The sequence below is a fragment of the Cibotium barometz genome, chromosome 21 (assembly GCF_041138505.1).
Source record: "Cibotium barometz isolate CiBa-2024 chromosome 21, ASM4113850v1, whole genome shotgun sequence".
NCBI classification, from domain to species: Eukaryota; Viridiplantae; Streptophyta; class Polypodiopsida; order Cyatheales; family Cibotiaceae; genus Cibotium; species Cibotium barometz.
In genome coordinates, this window is record NC_141066.1 from 33,899,100 (window position 1) to 33,916,932 (window position 17,833).

A 17,833-nucleotide genomic window follows, 5' to 3' on the forward strand; every position below is an offset into this window, starting at 1 on the left:
GTTTTCCTTCTTTGCATTGCAAGAGTACAATGTTTTGAGAGAGGGGAAGTATGTTATGTGTACATTATATGTGCATATACTAGGAGGCTAACCCACCCTAGACATGTGAATATGGGAGCATATGGGAACATGCTTTAGTGGGTCAAGGGTTAGGTCTAGCCTTGGGTTGACGTTCGGGTCAAGAAACCAAGGGTTACACATGGAAATGGAGAGTCAAGAGTCACTTGAAAGCCCTCCTAAATAATAGGGGCATGTGGAACTCTCAAGGGATGTACTCTTGTGTAGAACATTGTGTCTACACATACCCGATTGTATACCCGTTGCATGCACTTGTACACATGTTGGTATGTGCACACATGCACAATCCTAGACTACCCATTTGTGCACACACAGAAAACACATAAAAATAAAAACCTGCACTTGCACCTAGGAAAACAAGTGCCCATATACATGCACACCCCTCCAAAAAAATCCCTTCTCAAACCCTTGGTTATGGATAAGAACATCCCAAACCCTTCACTATCCTAGGACTTGTCATCCAGCTACACACCATCACCATCTTAGCCCGTAACCTCAAGACTTCTCTTGCCTTGATGCATTTGCTAGCCCCCTCAACCCATAATGGAGATACAAGATCTCTCTAAGAGAGACAAAGATCATCCCCAACCATCGACCTCAATGAAATTTTGAGGAGATCACTAGGAAGGAGTGAGTACCCAAGAGTTCCTTGGCTAGCCAAGGCAAGTTCAATGCCAAAACAAAGACCTCGCCACCATCTAAAGCCTACCCATGAGCATAAATCTACCAAGCCGGACTCTCAAGCAAAGGTGTTGTGCTCTCATCACCTCTCGAGCCCCAGCCAATGTGTTAGAAGCTTAAGGCTTCTATAAGGGAAATCCCCTCTGTTTGGGCCCCAAAAACCTCATCATCTGCACCACAATCCCTTAAGTAAAAAATAGTTAAGTGACATCCCTAGCATCCAATACCTACCTAGTAGGTAACACTTTGATGGATCCTAACAAAGCTACTAAAAGTTCAAGGCTACCATAAAGGGGACCCCTACATTTGGGTTCCAAGAAACCATGCCCAGGGTCTCTACACAAGCACACATGTCAAATCCAATTGGGCGTGGAGAACCAAAGCCTTCCGAACATGCCACCCCCAAAGTTTAAGCAAGACTAGAGAGTAGCGGGGCTATCACCTTACTCCCATGTGGACACCACCAACAATGAAGGAATCGGCACAGAGCCCAGGGATGTTTCACCAATTCCATGTTACCTATGTTAATTCCAATCATAGAAGAAGAGCAACCTTTGGTGACAAGCCCCCAAGAGATCATACCTATGTTAATTCCAATCACAAAAGAAGAGCCACCTTTGGTGCCAAGCCCCTAAGAGAGCTGCACACACACTTCCTTGGCACCACCACCAAGCAACCCCTAGGCTTAAAGGAATCATCAATGTCCCCACAATACCTATGTGCACACCACGTTGCACACCTACTAACCATAAACAGGAAGGCCAAAGTTCAAACAAGCACACTAATGAAATTAGACGATGGCATCCAAATTTTCATCTGAGCTTTTACTACTATGGGAAAGTAGTCCTCCACCTTTGCATATAAGAAAAGTAGGCAATAATGGTGACCAAGCTTTCATGGTGGATGGGAAAGCGGTTCTCCACCTTCTCTCATTGAGCTCGCTTAATGAGACCACATAGTAAGTTGTAAATTTTAAAGCCCTATTGTATATATGTAGCATCATATCCCCATCCTAGTGTATGGACATATCTATTAAGAATGATTAAAAAACCTAAAAACCCATAACTAAACTAAAAACAACAAAAACTAGAAACCTGCACATACGCACACCTCACACACATGCACTCTCTACAAACATATACCTATATGTGCACACTCTCTCCACACACATTTGTATGCACATGCACACACACGCAAACACACAAAACACACACATACCCGATTGTATACCCATTGCATGCACTTGTACACATGTTGGCATGTGCACACATGCACAATCCTAGACTACCCATTTGTGCACACACATAAAACACATAAAAATAAAAACCCGCACTTGCACCTATGAAAACACATGCCCATATACATGCACATCCCCACCCCCCAAAAAACCCTCCTCAAACCCTTAGTTATGGATAAGGACATCCCAAACCCTTCACTATCCCATGACTTGTCATCCAACTACACACCATCACCATCTTAGGTAACCTGTAACACTCAAGACTTCTCTTGCCTTGACGCATTTGCCACCCCCCTCAACCCATAATGGAGATACAAGATCTCACGAAGAGAGACAAAGATCACCTCCTAACCATCGACCTCAATGAAATTTTGAGGAGATCACTAGGAAGGAGTGAGAACCCAAGAGTACATTGGCTAGCCAAGGCAGATTCAATGCCAAAGCAAAGACCTCGCCACCATTTAGGCTAAAGTCTACCCATGAGCATAAATCTACCAAGACGAACCCTCAAGTAAAGGTATTTTTCTCTCATCACCTTGACCCCCAACCAATGTGTTAGAAGCTTAAGGCTTCTATAAGGAAAATCCCCTCTGTTTGGGCCCCAAAAACCTCATCATCCACACCACAATCCCTTAAGTCAAAAAGAGTTAAGTGACATCCCTAGCATCCACTACCCAGTAGGTAACACTTTGATGGATCCCAACAAAGCTACTAAAAGTTCAAGGCTTCCATAAAGGGAACCCCTACATTTGGATTCCAAGAAACCGTGCCCAGGGTCTCTACACAAACACACCCTCAAATGTCAAATCCAAGTGGGTGTGGAGAACTAAAGCCATCCGAACATGCCACCCCCAAAGTTTAAGCAAGACTAGAGAGTAGCGGGGCTGCCATCTTAACTCCCGTGTGGATACCACCAATGAAGGAATTAGCACAAAGCCTAGGGATGTTCACCAAGTCCATGTTCATTGATCATACCTATGTTAATTCCAATCACAGAAGAAGAGCCACCTTTGGTGCCAAGCCCCCAAGAGATCATACCTATGTTAATTCCAATCACAAAAGAAGAGCAACCTTTGGTGCCAAGCCCCACTCCTAGAGGTGGTTCTCTCCATTTGGAATTTTGGAAAAGTGATTGGCATGGACATGCACAAATCCCTTTTACACATTAAAGATACAATTGAATTCCAAAATAATGAGCAAATTCGTACATCCCGTGGTAAAAGGCTTGTTGCTTGATAGTCAACAAAGAAAATAAACTTGGTAGCTAGGAGATAATGTTTATACTTCTTTAAATCATATACAATGGCTAACCCGTTTCTCTTAGTAGTTGTGTGTAATTGTGTTCAACATCATTGAGTTCATTGGTTGAGCATATACCATGGCTAACCCCTATATCTCAATAGTCATGTAATTGTGTTTAGTGTCATTGAGTTGAAGGGTCATAGAGCGAAGTCCATGTTGTGCTCCCTTGGCTATGCTAACATGCATCCAATAGCAAATAGCAAATGATGAAGCATTGATATATGCACATGAAAAATTGGATCCCATTGTGGGGGATCTCAAGATGGGTGGGCTTGCTAATTCCTTCTTTAGTCTCTCTCGTATGCCCATTGGAATTGATCTATCCATTCAAATATAACCAGTAGCATATACGAGGGTCTGGCATATACATCATACAAGAAGATGAATCTTCCATATAATACCCTATGTGCCCCATGAATATTTACACCCCTCTAAGATATTGTAAGCTTTTTCTCTATAAGTTTTATGTTCTTCTTAGGAACGATTACTAGGGGTGACACTCACGGTATGTTTAATCTCAGATGCAAATCCCACAACTATGTCCACATCAATGAGCTTGTTTGACCATTTATTCGTACTGGGGATTCATGTGATAGGCTTTCTATAAAATATTTATGTGCCTTCATAGAGAGGGATGGTGTAACCCCTTTGAAAAATGTGATATATAAAGTAGTTGAGTGGGATAATGTTTTTAAAGTGGGCTTCTTTGTGGCTACACAAATGGGGGAAAATGTTAACTTTGAATATAAGCAAAGCATGCCCTAGATCTAGTACATGATCTAGTACATGGTGAGACCAGAGGCTCTAACACTCTTCTTATGTTAACATTCTAGTAAACCTAATTTTTTAAGGATTAAGATCTAGGAGGCATATTAAACTTGCTCCATGGCACTCCTAGCATTGAAATCTGCCAGAAATATTGTATGTACTTGTTGTGAGGATTATACAATATCTTTTGTTATCCTCTAGTGGAAGAATAGCATCTAAAAGAAAAATTGGATTGATCTCTTCCTTTCTTTATTTTTACTCACCTATATTGTCATTTTAATATAGTCTCCTTCACCATAAACATCATATTTAAAAGATGAGAGTAGAACATCATATATATTCCCCTTAAACTCTCCACATGATGTAAAGTCCCTTAACCATAGGATGAATCCCAATTATATTTTTTCACATTTGGTAATCCTTGATTAGGAATCTAGTGTGCCACTAAGGTGATATTCCTCGATATGTTTGTTCCATAAAGATTCCCTAGGTGTGACATTAAAATGCCATTAATAGTCACGCTAAGTTTATTTGTGGTCTTATAGACCCCACAATATCATTGAGACTTAGAGGTAAGTCATTGGCAAAAGTTTTAGTGAGTATTACCATGTTGCATTTCTTCCTCATTTTACCAATTCAAACTTGTCCATCCTTAAAAACAACCCCTTTCCCAAATCTCTTGTTTCCCTTCCTTTTACATTTCATTTTTTATCTCCTCCACTTGAAGCTACGCATATTGATGTGTTCCCTTACAAAGGTTTGTTATTCCTAAAAGCAAAACTTCTACCTTTTCACTCTTGAACTTGTTAGTGTCTCTCTTGATTTGGGTTTCCCTATAGTTATCATCACATGTGAGTGTAATCTTTAGCTTACCTTTAAGTGTTTGGGCATGGTTCTACTTTGCATATGCCTCATAATACCCTCATTGAATGATTTCTCTTTCCTTTCACATTCTTTTGAAAGGGTGGACTGGGTTTTCTCTTGTAGGCACTAATCCTCTTTCCACATGGATTCTTTAGTGCATTCTTCTTTAAACCCCCCATTTTCCATTTTTGCAAAACTACTTCACTTGGATTCAACCACTTTTACCTCTTCCCCAATTGGTTCTTCCACTTTCTTGATTTTCTCCTCTTTAATTGTTTAACCACACACACATACACACACACACACACACACACACATTTGTAGTGCAACCACTGCTTCATTGATAAAATAACTGTACAATTATAACTATCCCAGAGTGAGATAGCTAGGACTTAGATCAACAGAAATAGTGGAAAAACACCTCAAGCTGTGCAAAAGCAAGCTCTTCAAGATCATAAGAATCTCTGAGAGACTGGTAAAGAGATCTATCGAAGAAGGAAAAAGGGTCGATATGAACAACAAAATAAAAGCAATTGATTTTGGACATGATAGATATTCTAGAAAGCCCAAAATCTTGTCCAATCCAAGAAGACTACATAAGCTAGTAATGTAGGAGAGAGTCGACCAAAAAGCCAAAACTGTCTCCCAAAAAGTCTGCCTGGAAATCGTGTGCATAGGCCCCTTGACAATTTACCCAAGAGGACTCGAGCAGTACCAGAGAAGACGGGGCAGCGTCTCATATGGGTGAGAGCCTACAAGAGGCTGAAGCAATGTGTGTATGTGCCAAAAGAATCCCCACGCGAAAAACACCCATAATACATCTCCATAGAAACAATCATTGCTTCAAAGGCAATTTGCTCATCCATAATCCTTCCCAATGCTGCTCTCCACCAAGGCAAGGATTTAGACATCTTCCAAATATGGTTTTCATGCTCATGAATCTAGGGGGGGGGCAAAAGGAACTTGTATGCCCTAGAAATTGAGAGCTGAAGAAAAAGAAGAGGTGTATAGCCAGGAACTTGCTAGTCAAAAAGCCAGTCAGTAAGTTTGTCTTGTTTTTGAAGTGCAAGCACTAGCTGTAATTGTTGCATCATTTCCCATAATGACCCTCCAAACTGACCTATGATGCAATCCGAAGTGACAATGTCAGACTGCTTGAGGAAACAAAAAAACCATACCATGCTCATTAATAACATCCCGTATGGGGGCAAATTCCAAGCACGGGAATGTTATAGGCCTTCCTTGGATGAGATAATGCAAGAGGCACTTCAAACACCCTAATCCAATGAATGTTATCCATAACTAAAGAATTTCCTTGGTTAGGGGGGGCTGGTCCAACCAATGTAAGTGGTGCAACAAAGCTTTTGAGTCATGAATGAGAGCAGTAGCATAGGGAGAACCCGTAATCTTGCCACCATCAAAATGTCCAAAAACTATATCATCACATAACGGGTGACCCATAGTCCATATTCTTCTATACACATGGAGACACACATACTACCCAACCAACATGCAAGCCCATGGCTTTGTTTGTGCCACAAAATCAAGTAGAAGTGTTGCCTTTTTGGCAAGAACATGATAATGGATTTTGAGAATGTTAAGACATCTTGGGCGAGAAAACCAAATCTTTCTTCATTATACGGATGGCTTTTTTGTCTCCTTTTGTTTTCCATAAGCATTGCAAGGCTTTAGACATGAAAATGTCAATTTGTCTGCAAGATCAAGGTAGCAAAGGGAGATAAAATTGCACACATGCCATGATTATAGACTACACTATTCGCGCAGACGTGCATGCAAAAGCCAGGCAAACAGCTTTCAATATTCAATTTTGTGATGTAGCTTCTACATCACCCATTTAGGTTTAAGGGAGATCTCCCATCCAATGGGGTATCCAAAATGCTTGACTATGTGATTAGGTGGCACAATTTCTTTTGGTTAGAGTAATGCCAATCACAACTTTTCAGTGGGCGGGTGACAAGAGCTTTGATTTTGCAAAGTTGACATTCAGCCCAACAACCATCCCATAAAGAGACAAAGCTTGCAATGATTACCCTTACATCCTATCTAACAGATTTCCCTAACTTCCAAGGGGATGAAAGTTCACCTCCTAAAATGCATTTTATTGTACCTTCTTGATACAACTAGTAAATAATATTTTTCATTTCATTGTACCGTCTTGATACAACCAGTAAATAGCATTTTCATTTTGCACCCAAATCCCATTCTATCCATTATGTATGCTATAAAATCCCATTGATGGAACAATCTCAAAGGCTTTTGCTATGTCCACCTACATAATGAGGACATCCTGGTGCATGTATTTGGCATATTCTATGCCCATATAAGCATTGGCTATATTTGGCATATTCTATGCCCATATAAGCATTGGCTATATTGCCCATAATTTGCCTTCTTGGGATGAAACCATACATATTTGGATGAAAACTAGCATGCAATATACCTTTGATTCTATTCATAAGCATCGTTGTACACTGACAAGCTTGTAAACCACACGCATCAGAGAGATGGGACACCAATCCATTAAACATTCACAAAGTTCTTTTTTGGGAGCAATTTAAGTAAGCCTTCTTTCCAGAAGGATTGCAATTGTTTGATAGACCAATAATAACTAACCATAAAGAGGATGGGCTATTTTAGATCATCCCAAAATGCATGAAAATAATCCACCGTAAGGCCATCCCATCCTAGGATTTCCGTTTACCCAAAGTTTTGAAAGCAACATACAAGTCTTCCTTAGTAAAAGTTGCATCCATTGTAGCTGCCTCATGTGGAGCGGCTATAGGGTGAACATACTACTGAAAGAGTTCATGACGTGCAAAATGCATCAGAAAACTCCACCATAAGGCCATCCCATCCTAGGTATTTCCATTTACCCAAAGTTTTGAGAGAAACATCCAATTATTCCTTAGTAAAAGATGCATCCATAGTAGCTACCTTTATGTGGAGTGACTATAGGGTGAACATACTGCAAGAGTTCATGACGTGTCTTATGCTAGGGCAGCAAACATGTTTGAAAAATAGTGATGACAAACGTTTGAAAGTTGTGCTTGTTACATGCCCAAGTTCCATCAGCGCACACACGCATGCACACGCGTGCACGCACACACACACACACACTCACATAGCTCTACTATTAATACTTCAACTCTCTCTAACGTTTCCATCAGATGCGCACACACGCACGCGTGCACGCGCGTGCACACACACACACACACACACACACTCACTCACATAGCTCTACTATTAATACTTCAACTCTCTCTAACATTTCCTCTTTTACACTTACTTTTGTGCATGCTCTCTCTCTCTCTCTCTCTCTCTCTCTCTCTCTCTCTCTCACACACACACACACACACACACACACACACACACACACGCACACGGGCGCATGTGCTCATGTTGCCGTGTTAACATAACCGACTCGAGTGTTTTTTTTATATAACCATTATCAAGGGCTTTTAACTTGGCTACAATATCTTTGGCTTTATTACCATAATGGAGGCTGTGTGTCTCTAGCTGTTACATTGGCTACTCTGGCTGCATGTGCATAATCGCTCTACACACGCCGATTCTTTATGAAAGCTCATGGCGGTGGTAGTTGACACCCTTTTCTTGGCCTCGAATATAAAATGGACACCATATGGGGTGAGTTACACAAACTCACTTAGCCACCAATATTGTGCATTATTGGTTTTTCTCCAGTCATGTCCATCATTCTTGCTTTAGCTGGGAGCTCATTCTCTCAGGTACTTACTATTCTGTGAGGGTTTGATGTATTGTCTATGCTACCGATATGGTAGTCTTCTATCACATGGGATAATGATTACTTGAATCCCTTTTTGCTGATTATGAGCATACAAGCTCTGTGATTTTTGGACATATGCATCTTGCTGCTACATGACCCATATAGATTTTGGTTATGTTTTTATGTCTTTGAATATTGCTACTATTTTCCCTAGCATACGCATGTCGCAAAGGATTATTAAAATCGATGGTTAATAGTACCTGATGATATTTTTAAATTTTGCTCTTTGATGTTAGGGCATACACATCATGCTGTTGCATGCCCCATATAGATTCTCATTTTGGTCGTATTTCTCTGAATACTGTGTTGGTTTTCCCTAGTAATGTATTGGCATGTCATGCTAAGGGCTCTTAACACCTGTGATTAATGGAACCCTTTGATTTCTGATACATATGTATTTTGCTCATGAAGGTCGAGTGCTTATGGGAGAATCATTTTATAAATCCCATCTAAAAGGTTTTTCTTGGGGTATTAATACTATGGTGCGCATCCTGTTGTTTGCATGCCACACATATATATTCTGGAAAAAGCTTTTGATTTTTCTCTTTGTGAATGTTAGCCCTAATGCATGTCAGGCAATGGACCTTTAATATTAGCTACCTGTGGGGACTTGTCGTGTAGTTGTTTCTAAAATTATGTCCCATGCTTTAAACTATGTATTATGCTCTCTCAAATTAATAGGTACAGGTGCTATGTATTCTCTTGAATTAATGATTAAACGATGTATTGACTGTATATGAGGCCGGCTTCTAAGATAAGCGTGACAGTGAGAAATCTCGAAAAATATATATATTTTTTGTTGGCTAGGTTCAATGCATGCCCTTTGGGTTCTATATAATGTATCTCTAATACTAGTTAGCACCCTTGATTAAGTCTAACTTCTGTATGAGGGCGTTGCTTCGTCTTCATCTATGATAAATGGTTGACTAGCTCGCATAGCTATCTTGATCTGAATCCAACACTGGGATATTTTCTCTGATAGATGAACACCCACTCATGATGTGTCCTGTAGAAACTTACACAATTGTTTTCTATGATTTTGCGAGATTGGACATATTGCAGTTAGCTCTTTGACGAGACAATTATGAGGTACCTTTGAACAAATATGGCTAGGTCCATGGGTAAAGCCCACTAGGATACCAAATTGGCATCTATCTCCTTTTGGTTACACTTAGGTGATTATAAGCCATGTGATCTTCTAAATGCTTGTCTATATGCTAATCATGTGTTTACTAATATAAGGACATCTTATAAAGGGGTTTTTCTTGGTCCCAAGTTTTTGCCTAAATACTAGGTCTTAACTTTACGGCCTAATATATGGATCCACTCCATCTGCCTTTTACTTGACCCGAAATCTGAGGACCTTTGGGTGACATCTATAACATGTGGTAGATCTTAGGACACCTATAATACACATATAGGCTAACAACTTATTTGTCTATTTTGGATGGATGCAGGTAACAGGATCTACCCTCTCAAATGTCTTGCAATTTAAGTTTTATGACACATGTTGCATTGTTGGAGACACAGTATCCTTTAACTCATGACATGATTATTGTAAACAATATTTTTGTTGTGTAATCATGTTAAACACTTCATTTATCAAGATTGTCTGGGTCCCCGAACTTTTTGTTTGGCTGTGGATATGTTATTAAACATAGATCAAACACACAAACATAGATCAAACACACAGACGCATGCAAGCACGCATGCGTGCACACACACACACACACACACACACACACTCACTCACTCACTCACTCACTCACTCACTTTTCTTACTTGTACACACCTTAGAGGATCTTGTTACCAACATTTTACAAAATTAGTGGATGTGTACATAGGTAGACTGTTGGAACCTTTTTCACACACATAACTGAAACACTAAGACATTTACACTATTTGTTTACACTTTACCCTATTTTAATCACAGTGAGACCAAGAATTACACTATTCATTTACACTTTACCCTAGTTTAATCGCAACAAGACCAAGAATTTCCTTATTAGCTCCCACTAACTCAATATCCAAGGTCCTATATTCCATTGAAGAAGCATCTTCATTCAAATTAAAATTCCTAGCTCCACTTTCATGCTCCATCAGGAAAATCAAACCAACTCCACATCTAAGCAAATGGTCATTGTATATATTGTCATAAAATGATGATGGTGGTGGTACCAAAGGTACTTTTCGTTGCGTATGTATACTATAAAGGCAACAATGGAGTTTGGATTCTAAAGAGAACTTCTAAGAAAGTTGCTAAGGACCCAAGGATGAAACCTAAAAGAACACTCACACGTCGGTATCATCAAAATCTATTTCACCATCAAAACTCTTTATAAAGGTTGTGAATGTTAGAGCTCCTATTAAGTAAAATATTATTCTAAAGGGGTTGACAAGGTGAGTTAAATGTTTGGAGAGAAATTTGCCAATATCCCTTCATCAAGGATAATGTAAAGAACCTACTTGTCGTCGAGACAAGGGCATTAGGAATTTTTTGGACCCAAAGAGGGCCTCTTGGATTAACTTTTGATTAGGAATGGACCAATATAGGAAGAGGGCTGGGTGCACATTTTTTACTTCTTTGACCCTAGGGGGCCTAGGCTTTGGTTTGCCAAAGATTCAAAATTTCTTATGATTCTCCATTTTCTTATGTCTCTCTGCAGATATTTTCCCCTCTAATTATGTTGAGGAACAACCACTCCAAAGCCTCACTGGAGTTTTCTATGCTATGCATGCATCCATTGGAGAGGCAATGTTTGTATCTCAAAGCCCAAGTGATCTTGTACACAGAACAATATCTTTTTCTTTTCTCTCATATTTTGTAGATAAAAAACCAGGTTTATTTGGCAAGCTAGAAGAGATCCCCAACCCCCATCTTAACAATCTCGAATGGCCCAAACCTGATGCTTGGACCATCTTATGCTTAAAGTTTAAGATGGTAAGTGATATCAAGACATCACTCAAGTTTTCAAAGGCATCTAGGTCAGTAGGGCTAAATTGGTTTTGTCCTTTACATGTTTTGTGCACATGTTCAATTCCATGCCAATGCACCAAACAAAAACAATGTATATTTGTAAGGAGGTACGGTATGACCTCATTCAAGGATTACTAGGAGAGGGTTGGGAGGTTAATGAGGGGTCACATCAAGGTGATGTGTACAAGTGCAATGTAGTAGATTCTACAGTGTTTTTCAGGTTCTTGAAGGCACGCTCTATTTTGTACATGCGTCTACACTACCAAAGATGGATGCAAAAGCACGGGACATGGATCCCACTCCAAGCCTCAGAAGAAGAAATTATGCTTATTGAGGTAGCTGTGATGATGCAAAACGGATGGATTGAGCAAGTGTGGCAGCAAGCAAGCATTGGAGCCTAGCAGACCTATGTCAACACTTTAGCATCATGGGCTTTGACAATGTGGAAGAGTCAAGTTTCAAGTTGATTAGAAGAAAGGTATATCTGATTCCACTACATGTCTAGAATTAACCCTTACACTTTCTGGTTATTGTGCCACTTTCTATATTTTTACAGATTAGGAAGCGTAAGGAGGGGATAACCATGGTCTCAGAATCATGGCAAATGGGGGACCTTGAATTTTCAGCAGCAAGGTGCATAACCCTACCAACACATAGTAGGCATGTGGAAGAGCTTGAAGATGAACTGGGTATATGGGAAAATAGCCTCTGTTTTGATGCACGTGAGGGGCAAGATTTTCAGGATATTGAGGTGAAGGCAATGACAAGCTTTCAAGTCAACAAGGAGATGGAGATCAACATGAAGTAAATGTCACAAGAGGGGCAAAAAATGAAGACATTATAACAATTTTAGATTAGATGACATGCTTGTAATTTTGTAGCAGGCTCTTTTTTAACCAATCTTTATTTAATTAAAATCTTAATATTTTTACAAACTGTAATTTTTTTTGTCTAGCGGTCTAGTGTGAAAAGGCCAAACTTTAAATTTTAACTATAAATAGCCAAAGGTGCATTCTTTCTCATTTTCACCACGCGATAGAAACCAAGCACGAGCTCACACTATTTCTTTGCATTCACATGGCTACCCACTTTGACAACTTCTGTGAGTTCCTCTCCACCACCCCGTGGGTGGGCAAGAGCGAGCTCTTTGTCATGTTCTCTCGTGAAGTCGACTTTGAAAAGTTGCTCGCCCTTGCGTCCCAACATTATGAGACGCAGATTGCATACATGGAGCAATACTTGGCTCCCCACTCCATCTCCTTTCCCCATTGCCCCAATGATTAATGGGTGCCTGTTGAGCTGCTTAAGTATATTCAACAATATGCCCGTCCCTACATCCAGTGCCTTGAACGCTTCATCGGCATCTGCATCCCTGCAGGAGCTTACTATACCTTCAATAAAGCAGGAGGTGAAGAGGTTGGGGAAGGGCAATTTAGGAACTAGGTTCCTCTTGTTGCTCGCCATTTTTGCGTTCCTCATCAGCGACGATGAGGATTCGGATGAGGAGGTAGAGATGCCTACATTGCAGCTGGCAGGGTATTTGAGGAATGACAAGGAAGTGAAGGCAGTAGGAACGAGTGCTGGTGTGGAAGAGCAGCTTGCATCAGAGCACTTTCCAGAGGGTGCATAATCTGCAGCTGAACAGCCCACTATAGTAGAAGATGTAGGGCCATCTTCCCCACACGAGGAGAGCAAGGTGCTACCAGAGCTTGAGATCAATCTCTTGAGCACCATTGTGGTGGAAGGTGAAGAACACTTATTTCTTCATGACCTTGAGAAGGCAGCTGGCTTGAGAATGGATGAATGCTTGGGCATTATATGCACGCGATGTGAGGTGGACCTTGATACGTCCAACCTCGGTCCTCACCTAGATAGTGCTATATTACCCCTTGGAGAATCTATTGCAGAGACAGTTGCTTTGGTCAAGGAAACTGTGGTTGAGACCGTAGAGCAAGCCCTAGTTCTAGAGGAGGAATTCACAACCTTACAAGACAAGCTAGAGGCTGAAAAGGATACCCTTGCTGGTGGAGTGATGGAGGAGACCAAAGCACCAAAAAAGGATGAGGCTAAGTCCTCGATTGACCTCTCCGCCCCCCACCAGCACTTTGGCAAAAGAAGACATTGAGAAAGAGGTAATAATCAACCTTTTACAACCTAGAAACATTTGTAATTATGTATAGAAAAATATTTTGATTTTTCCTTTGATTGCAGAGGGTGGTTGAAATTGACGCATTTGCTAGGAGAGGCGGCGATAGCAGAGACTAGGCGAAGGTCCATGGACATGATGCTGCGTTGGCGCACTATCTTGGTCGACTTCCTGTGGATGGCATCGCCATTATCCACAGGGACTACACCCCTCAATCTGCCTTCACTCTCTTCTTTTTGAAAGCCCTCTACTCTAAGGTGCTCTGTGTAGCCTCTATGGCATACAGCACCAAATGTATAGTTCTGATTAAAAAATCCCTTGCCTTCAATGTTTTTGGTTCTGGATTTAGGGGTAAGCTTCTTGCTCTAGGTATAGCCAAAAGCATAGGCATAGAAGATCCTCACTCAAGAAATAGCCCAATCACTCCTTGAGCACACTCTGCGCAATAACAAGAGAAGGAAGCTCAATATTGTAAGAAAGCTTTTGTAAAGATGATGTATCACTTCTTATTATGAATACAATACAATTTTTACAAACTTATTTTCATCAAGTATATCATTGTTTTTTCTAGTTTGTACCATCAATGTTTTTGTGAATGCATCAGAAATGACCCTGGGAGCCTAGGGGAGCAGTGCTAGAAGAACAGTACGAATTTTGAGCCTGCACAGAGCACAAATTCGCACTGTTTTTGCACAGCTTCCCCAGCCCTTCAGGAGTAATTTTGATGCATAGAATGACAAATAATGTATTTTTACACATGATTAAAGGTATTTTTATCTTGTAAATTAATGTTTCTCGTAATCAATGTAAACTTCATTATAAATGCATCAGAAATTATTCTGAGTGGTTGGGGGAGCAGTGCCAGAACAGTGCGAATTTTGAGCCTGCACCGCTGCTATAGAGCCCAAATTCACACTGTTCTGGCATAGCTTCCCCAGCCCTCCAAGAGCAATTCTGATGCATTGGATGATAAATAATGTATTTTTACACATGATTAAAGATATTTTTATCTTGTAAATTACTGTTTTTTATAATTAATATACTCAACTTCATTTTAAATGCATCAGAAATGATGCTGAGTGGCTGGGGGAGCAGTGCCAGAACAGTGTGAATTTTGAGCCTGCACCGCCGCTACAGAGCCTAAATTTGCACTATTCTGGCATAGCTTCCTCAGTCCTCCAGGAGCAATTCTGATGCATTGGATGACAAACAATGTAATTTTACACATGATTAAAGCTGTTTTTATCTTATAAACTTCATTATAAATGCATTATAAATGATCCTGAGTGTGGCTAGGAGAGCAGTGTGCCAGAACAGTGTAAATTTTGAGCATGCATCGCCCTGCTGCTGCAAAGCCTAAATTAGGTGTTTTTATTTGTAAACTACTATTTCTCACAATTAGTGTGCTCAACTTCATTATAAATGCATCAAAAATAATCCTGAGTGGCTAGGGGAGAAGTGCCAGAACATTGCGAATTTTGAGCCTACATCGTCGCTGCTGCAGAAGAGGCCAAATTCACACTATTCTGGCACAGCTTTCTCAGTCCTCCTCCAGGAGCATTTCTGATGCCTTGGGTGACAAACTGGCACATGATAGACACTCCCGTGTTAAACAAACATGATGACACCGACCAATTGAACATCTCTTGTAGATAGTTTGTACGTGTTCCTCCTGCAGAAGCTCCACCTCCATGTCTTGTATTTTTGAAATAAACCCCTCTTGCTTTATAATGTGATTTCTCCATTCCTTGGGTACTCCACATGTCGAGCGATCCATACTTGTTCATGAAATATGCACCATGCGCATAAACTATGTGCTGTACACATGACAATAGAATTTAATTAGAAAAAGTCAAGGTTAAAACACCAATTTATTTTTTTACTGTACAACTTACCATATAGTGTGTTACTTTACTCTCTCCCCAAGCACCTAGCACACTTTTGGTGAATTCTATGATATGTTGTTGGAATGATGCTCGTTCTTGGGGCAGTTGTGCTACTTTGATTCATAATGCGAACCATGTTATTGAAATTTATCCAAAGCTGTTTGTGCATATTTACAAGAGCTGGCATTAGACAATCTACATTTGTGGTGATTGCACACAGGTCTCTCCAGAGTCCCCAAGTCTTCTTTGAATTCTCTATGTTTGCTGGCTTCTCCAAAAATCTCCTTGCCTTTGATCCAGTCATGGAGACCTTTTGAGAAACCTCGTATGACATACCAGAGGCCTGCTTATTCACTTCAATTTTCACATTTCCACCATGGCAGCCCAGAGAATTCAAAAGATGCTTTGATTTACCAAGGGCTGCAACTTTCCTCTCTTGTGTAGGCATTGTGAATGCATAATTGATATGGCACTTAAGCAATCGATCAAATATTCTCATGAATGCATGAAGTGTGCAAAAGTGAATATTCTTTAGTAGAAAATTAATGATGGGGCTCCAATTTGAATTCCTGTTTGGTTCTCCTAGCATATCAGGAGACATGACACCTTCCACCCATCTTGCATTTGGTTGTTCCTCATCTTCATCATCAGTTGACTCGGTTGGATCAACTACATGTTCTTGTTGCTTCTTCCCTTTCTTGGGACTTTTCGAGGGCAATAGAACCAACCTTCTGTATACCTTTTCCATTTGTCTTTTTCTACCTAGGAATATCAATCTGAGCATTGCAGTATGGACAAGGCCATCTTGATGTTGTGCCTTGAGCACAACCCATCATGCATTTAATTATCTTCAAATCTCCCCCAAGACGCCAATCCACCTTGAACTTTCCTATGTTTTCTACATCTAAAAGTTGACCATCAATTTGCTTTTTGATTACATCTGTTATCCAAGGAGTCCTTTTAAACATCCATGTTAATACCTCATGTGTCTCCTTCTTGGTACCTCGAATGCACCAAGCCACCAGACCTCTTTCTCAGATTGCACACTAAAACTTGGTTTGGTAGTCTTTTCCCATGCACAGATCATGGCCTCATTCATGAGCGTAATGCTCATATGTTCCAGCTTCCGACCTTTCACAATTTGGCACTCATCTAGCTTGAGTACAAATGAAAGTGTGCTCCCCAAAACTGCAAATAAACGGTAATTTACAATATTCAAAACAAAATAATCATCTTTATTTTCTACTGAAAAACATGAATAGTAGCAATTGCAAGTTCTCACCTTCTGGTGAAAGACCATAGAACTTCACCATAGCTTGTTGTAGTCTCTCAATATGAACAAAGATGTTATTGTAAACATCATAGTGAAATTATGTACTTGTTGTCTTGATTTTCTTTCTACTCGACTCTGTGTCTAATGTTAGTGTGCCCTCAACGTGATAAAACTATCCTATAGCGCTCGCTGCACATCATCATTATTGATACGCTTGACATTGTGAATCACCTTGAGTGTAGGAAATAAAGTGCCAGTGATTCCTTGTCTTATAAATGCATCTTTTACAACCTGACGAGTTGCTTGGTACGCTTTCATGCTGATTCCAGCCGCATCACAAGAATGTTGAATTAATGAAGAATCGATGGAGGTAGTAATCTCGCTCACCACATTGCTGACAACAGCTTGGCATATTTTAGGATGATGAGGGTCAGTAATAATTGAGAGAATATCCTTGGTATTCAAAATGGCTTTGACCAAATCCTTCCATCCCTCTTCATTAGAACCACACACCTCTTGCAGAAAATTCCTTGCAGAACACAAATCATGACTATTTTGTTTAAATCACTGAGTGCATAATGAAAGTTTATGTTACTTACTTTGTTGTACGAATCCTTTTCTTCCGTGCTCCACCTTTAAACGCAAGAGATTCTATACTAGCCAATGTCTTCTTGCATTCACGAGCACCATTTGGCATTGCTTTGAGTCGTTTGATAAGTTCCTCTAGCCTTTGAACCTTTGCATCCTTCTCCACATTCTCTGCGAGGATCTCTTTCATTTTATTGGATGATGCTT